Source organism: Gastrolobium bilobum, unplaced genomic scaffold (assembly GCF_033153095.1).
Source record: "Gastrolobium bilobum isolate Gb01-03AN ecotype WA unplaced genomic scaffold, APGP_CSIRO_Gbil_v1 utg4340, whole genome shotgun sequence".
Taxonomy (NCBI): Eukaryota; Viridiplantae; Streptophyta; class Magnoliopsida; order Fabales; family Fabaceae; genus Gastrolobium; species Gastrolobium bilobum.
This window is the reverse complement of record NW_026896972.1, coordinates 104689-113632: the sequence shown is the minus strand read 5'-3', so window position 1 is coordinate 113632 and position 8944 is coordinate 104689.

The window sequence follows — 8944 nt, the reverse complement described above, 5'->3', positions numbered from 1 at the left end:
AAGGGAAGTTTGGATAGGCGATCTCCCAATATCGGTTTCATTTTTTTTTTATATCATAAGTAGTTTAATTTTCATCTAAAAAAGAAAATAGTCTCTATGAGTACAATTTATATTTTGATAGCTAATTTTGTACTAAAAATCAAAATACTAAATAGGTTGATAAGCTTGTATAATTGATTTTATGAGCTAATACATTAATTTGGAAAAGAATTTTTATTCTAAAATTAAGAGGTGCAAATAGTTAAAAATGAAAAGTGGAAAAAATATAATAAATTCACATCAATAAAAAAAAATTCATGTAAACTTGGACGGATAAATCGTATATTAAACAATCCAACGAAAAATACTTAAATAATTTAACAACAATGGTACGAAATAATATTTTATTTATTTGTTGAAAATTTAAATAAAATGTATATGAAATCGTACTGTACTCAGTTCATATTTTTTAACACACTTTATAAGTTTTAAGATTTGTTTTAATTTGAAGATTTGAATTTTTTAGTGGTTTGTAACTTTAAATAACATTATTTTAATATAGTTAATGATTTGTATTGCTAAAATTTTAGGTTTTTCGAAAAACTGGAAATCGATTCAATTCAAACCGAATAAAATTGGATCAAATTTAAAAAAAAATCTAAACCAATTGGAAGATTAAATGATTAAATCGAAGGGATTTGATCAGATAATTTTTACTCCAAAATCTATTCCAGACCGCGAATACCGTTAATCCTATCCTACGTCACTAACTATATCCTAAATCACTATCCTATCTTAAGTCACTACATAGTACATACCTATTATTAGAATTTAAAAACTAAAAAAGATAGTTAGAAGACTTACTTGAGTGAGAGAACTCCCAAAGAAAAAAACTAGAGAGAGGATGATGCATGAAGAATGAGAAAATTTTGGGAGGGGTTAGGTTTATAATGGGCGCAACTAGTTGCGCATAATATTGTGCGCAACTAGTTGCGCATAATATTGTGCGCAACTCATGCAATGATGTCACGTGTTTGTTGCATACGATGTTGTGTGCAATTAATTATGTTTCATCTGTATATAATTTACAAAAGGTTTCCTTTTGTAAATTTGTTTTTTAAAATGAAATATTTATATTTTTTAGCCTTGTCTTCTACAGCTATGTTGCACGAACGAAAAAATTCTTAAAACAACTGTTTAATTAGTAAAATTAACTCTTGTGAACCTGACTTTAGATTTAATTCTTGTCAACAACATTTTATTGGTAGATTATCTTTATTTTCAAGTATTGTATTATCACTAAAATTTGTTACATTTTCATGTTGCAATGAAGAGTAAATGTTAATCATATACTATTTATCATAAATATCTTATTTAATATTAAATATTTATAAATTGTATAATCTATGTTAAGAACAAGAGGTAGGATACTTTGACATCGTGTCAAATTTGAAGTTTGACATCTCATCTGAGATCTCTTAGATCAAAAAAGATCAATAGTGTCACATGCTTACAAATCAGATTCGTTAATCTTTTTTGATCTAATGGCTATCAGATGAGGTGTTAAATTTCAAATTTGACACTGGTGTTAAAGAATCCTACCTCTAAGAACAATATTATGAAAATTGGACCCGATCAGCCGGTCCAACCGGTTGATTCGAAAACTAGACCTCTAACCGGTCTGGTCCAGCCAATGGACCATATATGCTTATGAACCGGTAATGAACTGGTGATCCACTTGTGAATTGGGTTTAACCGATAAAAGCCCTGACCGAATTTTGGTGTTTTGTAAAAAAATTATTTTACACAATGTGTAGCCAACATGACTTGAACACATATGACATTGAGGGAAGTAAGAGTTGACAATGGTTCATTTGTGATATTTTATTACTATTATTATATTTATTATATACTTTCATATAAATTATGTTAGAAATATATTGTAATTAGGGTTTCCTTATTTTGTATTAGGTTAGATTACATTAGGTTTGGGCTTAGCCCATTAGTTTGTTTATATATTGTACATCTCTCTCATTCGTTAATATACAAAAAATATTTCAAATATTCCTCTCTTTTCTCTCGCTATTTAACATGATATCAAGAGTCTAAGGAACTTTGAATTTTTTTTTTCCGGTGAACCCACTGTTCATCGTCGTTTAAATTTTTTCCGGAGCTGTCTCCTTGTCAGTTTTCGGACGCTTCTCTCTACATACAGCTTCTGTCTCGTCCAAAACCACCGTCCAGTCACCTTTTCCGGCGATCCACATACCGCCGTGCTCGTCTCAGCCGCGTGGTTCCAATGCCACCGGTCCCGTTCGATTCCAAGGTCACACGCGCCCTCACGCGCGCGTGACAGTTCGACCACTCTCTTCACTCCAGCGGCGCGTGGAGGCTCCTCTCCGGACGTGGTGGGTTGCGATCTTCTCGTCTCCTTGCGTAGGTTCTGGATCTGGTCTTGTTTTGGTGTTTGAACCTCTTTTTGCGTTGACGCACAGATCCCTCTTCTACCGTTTCTACACTGGATTCCGTGATGTCTACCTTGCTTAGAATTCCCTCTAAGCCCTCTACGTCATCAGCACCTCTTATGATGCATATACCCCCAGCAGATTCTGTTGACTCTTCCGCTCTTGCTGCTCAAAGGTATGGTCGTGGACGTCGATTCTCTAAAGGAAAGCTCTTATGCACTCATTGTCATCAGACCAATCATACTGTTGACCGTTGTTGGAAGCTTCATGGCAGGCCACCTAGTACCTCTGCTCCAGAGCTACCTTCCAGTGCACAACCTCCAGCTGCTTTTCTCAATGAATTTGCGACTTGGTGGTCTGAGAAGCAAACATCAGGTCCCACTGCATCCATTGCTCCCTCTGGTAATTCTTTTGCTGGCATCTCTTAGTTGCACTCTATAGGCCCTTGGACTCTTGATTCTGGGGCTTCTGATCACATTTATGATAATAAGTCCTTATTTACTTCCCTTTGTACTACTGGTTTTTCCCCCACTATTACTATGGCCAATGGGTCTCTGTTCCAATCAAGGAGGATTGACACAATTCTTCTTTTACCCAATTTATCTCTGGATCATGTTCTATATGTGCCCGATTCTCATTTTAACTTACTTTCTGTTAGTCGTTTGACCAAATCCATTGACTGTGTTGTTTCTTTTACTAAAACCTCTGTCATCTTTCAGGATCGGAGTTCGGGGAAAGAGATTACCAAAGGATGTGAGTCTCAGGGTCTCTATCAACTAGTTCCCTCTTCCTCAGCCTGCTCCACTGTGGATTATCCTCTTACTATCCATGCTCGTCTGGGCTATCCTAGTCTTGCAAAGCTTCAGAAGATGGTTCCCCATTTATCGTCTCTTTCTACTTTAAATTGTGAGTCTTGTCAGTTTGGGAAACTACTCGTAGTACGTTTCCGAGTCGTCTTAGTCGTCAAGCTATTTCTTCTTTTTCTGTGGTCCACTCTGATGTTTGGAGACCAAGTCGTCATTCTTCCACTTTGGGTTTTAAGTACTTTGTTACCTCTATTGATGATTATTTCAGATGTACTTGGTTATTTTTGATGAAAAAGCGGTCTGAGTTATTTTCTGTTTTTCAGTTATTTTATAATGAAATAAAAACTCAATTTGGTATTCCTATTTGTACTTTTCGTAGTGATAATGCATGTGAATACTTATCTCATCAATTTCAACAATTCTTTTCATCTCATGGAATTCTTCATCAAACATCTTGCCCTCATACACCTCAACAAAATAGTGTAGCCGAGCGCAAAAATCGCCATCTGGTTGAAACCACTCGTGCCTTGTTAATTGATGGTAATGTTCCATACACATTCTGGGGTGATGCTATACTTACTGCATGCTATCTCATTAATCGCAAGCCATCATCTGTTCTCAATCATAAGGTACCTCACTCTATTTTATTCCCCCATCAGGCTTTATATCCTTTAACTCCACATGTGTTTGGTTCTACGTGTTTTGTTCATCATCTTGGTCCAGGTTTGGATAAATTAGCTCCCAAGTCTCATAAATGTGTTTTTCTGGGTTATCCTCGGTCTCAAAAGGGTTACCGTTGCTACTCTCCCACTTTACGTCGATACTTTATCTCGGCGGATGTCTTCTTTTTTGAATCAGTTCCCCTTTTTTGGATCCTCTACTACTCCTGTGGACATTTCTACTACTCCTGTGGACACTGATTCTGTACAGTCATCCTTCCCAGGTGACCTTCTTTACCTTCCGTCTTTACCTGTCCATAATTCTGACTCTCCTTCTATCACCTCCTCTGCTGATGAGATCGAGCATAGTTCGTCAGATGTATCTGTGGACTCACATTCAACTGCATCTCCTCCCACGGCGTCGGTCCCACCTTCGGATAGTGACCTTTCCATTGCTCTTCGTAAGGGTACTCATGATACTCGCCCTCCGGCCAGGTATACAATCAATATTAGTTACCATCGTCTTTCTCCATCATATTTTGCTTGCCTTTCCTCTTTGTCCTCTGTATCTGTTCCTAAGACTACAGGTGATGCACTTTCACATTCGGGATGGAGACAAGCTATGATTGATGAAATGAGTGCTCTTCATCATAATGGCACATGGGATCTGATGCCTCTTCCTTCTGGAAAATTTGTGGTTGGTTGCAGATGGATTTATGCTGTTAAGGTTGGACCTGATGGTCAAATGGATCGTCTTAAAGCTCGCTTGGTGGCGAAGGGTTTTACTCAGGTCTTTGGCTTGGATTTTATTGATACTTTTTCTCCTGTGGCGAAAATGTCTACTGTTCGCTTTTTTATTGCCATGGCTGCTATTCGCCATTGGCCTCTCTACCAACTGGAATCAAGAATGCTTTTCTTCATGGTGATCTTGAGGAAGAAATTTATATGGAGCAACCTCCTGGATTTATTGCTCAGGGAGAGTCAGACCTTGTTTGTCGTCTTCGTAAGTCTCTCTATGGCCTCAAACAATCTCCAAGAGCGTGGTTTGAAAAATTTAGCAGTGTTGTTCAACAATTTGGCATGACTCGGAGTGCAGCTGATCATTCTCTCTTTTATCGGCATTCTGCTTCTGGATCTATTTATCTAGTGGTATATGTGGATGATATTGTCATCCCAGGAAGTGATCGGCATGAGATCACTCGATTGAAACAACACTTATGTCATCACTTTCAGACTAAGGATCTTGGAAAACTTCGATACTTCTTAGGAATCGAGGTGGCCCAATCTAAAACGGGTGTTGTGATATCTTAGAGGAAATATGCTCTGGATATTCTTGAAGAAACTGCTCTGTTAAATTCAAAGTCTGTTGATACTCCTATGGATCCAAGTATGAAGCTTCTACCAAATCAGGGGAAGCCCTTTTCAGATCCTGAGAAGTATAGAAGATTGGTTGGAAAATTGAACTACCTCACAGTCACTCGGCTTGATATTTCCTTTGCAGTTAGTGTGGTCAGTCAATTTCTCAATTCTCCATGTCAAGAACATTGGAATGCAGTCATTCGTATTCTTAAGTATATCAAGGCATCTCCAGGGAAAGGCCTTGAATATGAAGATAAAGGTCATGATAAAGTGGTTGGGTACTGTGATGCTGATTGGGCTGGTTGTCCAGCTGATAGAAGATCTACTTCTGGGTACTGTGTCTTTGTTGGAGGCAACTTGATTTCCTGGAAAAGTAAGAAACAAAGCATAGTTGCCAGGTCAAGTGCTAAAGCAGAATACCGCTCCATGGCGACTACTACTTGCGAGCTCATCTGGCTTAAACAGCTTCTCAAAGAGCTTAAGTTTGGAGACACTGGACATGCAACTCTCATTTGTGATAATCAAGCAGCTCTACACATTTCATCAAATCCAGTGTTTCATGAAAGAACCAAGCATATAGAAATAGATTGTCATTTTGTTCGAGAAAAGGTTCTTGCTGGTGAAATTAAAACTAGCTTTGTACCCTCTAATGAGCAATTAGCAGATGTGTTTACAAAATCTTTGAGAGGCCCTCAAATAGAGTTTATATGTAACAAGCTTGGCGCATATGACCTATACGCTCCAGCTTGAGGGGGAGTGTTAGAAATATATTGTAATTAGGGTTTCCTTATTTTGTATTAGGTCAGATTACATTAGGTTTGGGCTTAGCCCATTAGTTTGTTTATATATTGTACATCTCTCTCATTTGTTAATATACAAAAAATATTTCAAATGTTCCTCTCTTTTCTCTCGTTATTTAACAAATTCAAATCTAACAGTTTGACTAGTGACCTATCAATTGAATCAGTGATCCACTAACCCAGTACCCTAACTAGGTCAATCATCAGTTCAATTTTTATAAAATTGGTTACGAATACATTAATTTATTAAAAGTACTTTTATACATATTAGTTAATAAAAAAGTTATAAAAATGATATAATAATTAGAACTTCCATAATTTTCTATGCAACGAGATAGCCTTCCTTTCATAATTTAGCTTAGGGGTAACAATTCGGGTCAACATGATATGAATTCCACATGAACACGACGTGAATTTAAAATCAAGTTAAAACCTTCGACATGATCATGACCCGTTTATTTTACAGCTTGACACGACACGAATAACCGACAAACTTATAATGTATCACTTATTATGTGGGTTGACACTATACAATAAGAATAACCTATTAACTCTAAATTGTGTTACTTATTATACGGGTCAATATAATACGATAAGACACAAATAACTTGTAAGAAAATAAATGTGTGTTAATTTTGAGTTCACGGGTTAACATATGACACAACACAAATTTAAAAATGAACCCGAATAAATTTTTTTGGTGTCACGAGTAAGTTGTGTTAATAACAACCACCCCTAATTTAGCTCCGTGTGATAAGGTAAGCTAAAGAATCAATGTGGTATATAAAAAAAGAGAGTAGTTATCATAAAAATAAAAATAAAATTAAATACCAATCTTTTTTTTTTTTTGATAACAATTAAATACCAATCTTAGATTGTCTTTGGAACATGTCAAAAATGTTATTTCTTAATTCATATGGTGTCTTGCATGACAATATATAAAATAGAACCTTTACTTGTGCACCTTGTCATGATTTATGAACGATTAAATCATCTGATATGATCATCATATTTCATGTTAAATGAGATATGAAAACATGGAGCTAGCATACCACAAATGCCAAAAAATCTCACTAATGCAATAATAACAAGTAGCTATTGGATAATGGCTTTTACTTTTTTTTGTGTAATCAATGAGGAGTGAAATTAGTGAAAATCAATGCGGGGTCATCCCCAATGTGAGGCGGTAATAAAAAGTAAAAATATGCTGTTACCTAATTTAATGTTTAAGTAGCTCATTTAATGTTTTTACGTAGCCTAAGAAATGGTGACTCAGAACTCAGAAGCATCTTCAATTCATTTCCATTCCTTTATTGGGAAAATAATTACAATAAATTTAATATACTACGTTATAATTGACAGTTGAATTCTAGAATTGACTTAATGACTTCAAATTGACTATTAATAAAATTAAACGTGCAATAAATTCATTGACTTCTGGAATTGAATCAAAACGTGCAATTATAGCAAATAGAACTTCCATTCATTTTCATTCTTTTACTGGAGAGGGATGCTAATTACACTGCCAGATTGATATTTTTTTTGTTTAATTTCTTTAGTAAATACTTTTTCTTATTTATCAAAATGGTGTTTTAGCCGATAAAGTAATTGCATAATACTTTACCCGAGGGCATTTTTGAGAATGAAACATCAAGGTAGGTAGGTGGATGGTCGCTTAAAGGCTAAAGCTGCTACTCTTTCTCGCATATTGGTTCAACATCGGTCTCAACAACCAGCTGTGCTGATGTTCCTTTAAAGAAAGCATTCTTTTAAAGCAATTTTATTTATAATGCTCATAAATAAGAATATTTATTTTAAATTTTAGCGTAGGAACTGAAAATTTGCTCCTACGTTTCATTAAAATAGAATAAACATATCTTGCTTAGAGCCTTATACGTTTCTTTTAGATTTCTCCACGAATTTATATAGGGCGGTGGAAACTAACTCAACTCAATTAAACTGTATTTTTCTGAACCAATTTTAAGAATAAATTAATTTTATAAATTAGTTCAAAAAATTAACCTGAATTAAAACAATTTGAATTAAAATAATTTGAATTAAAATAATTTGAAACCAGTTTGTATATTTGAACCGGTTTGAAATAGATTATATTTTAGGAGATTATTTCTATCCAGTAATATGAGAGAAATTTTCTTATATCAAAAGACAAATAAAGTGAGGTTTATCAATTTTTATTTATTTAAAAAATACACAATTTTAATATGAGTGCAACATGAGAGATCAATATTATATAATATGAGAATATAATTTTCTTATATTTTAAGGATTTGATATTTTTCATGTTAAGGAGATAAAGATAAAAATATTTTCTATACACATCTAAAAATGTGTAAGTCCCCTGTGAAGAGAAAAGAGAAAAAAAAATATAAATTTATATATTTATACGTGTGTAGAAAATAATTTCATATCTTATAATATAAAATATTGAATTTTAACCCACGTTTACGTTAATCAAACAGACATTCTCACTTGGACTTTGTCCACCACTACTCACGCATGTCGTCCTTCCCTCGAATCAGTTTTAAATGGATAGGGGAAAATAAAACTGAATCGAATAAAATAAAACAGTTCAATTTTTTTAATTAAACCTGTTTAAACCAGTTTGGTTTGGTTAAAAAAAATCAATTTGATGTACCAAAAAAAAATCAATTTGAATAACTATATACATATTTAAATTTAATGTTTAATATTTCTCATTGTTATAAAAGATAATTTTAATTTTTTACATAAAAATACATAAAATCCATGTAAAATCATATAAAAAAAATAGATCTCATTCACCTTTATATTTGTAGAAGAAAAAAAAAAAACACTTTATCTGATTAATTAACTAATTCCTTGAAGAAAAAATTCTA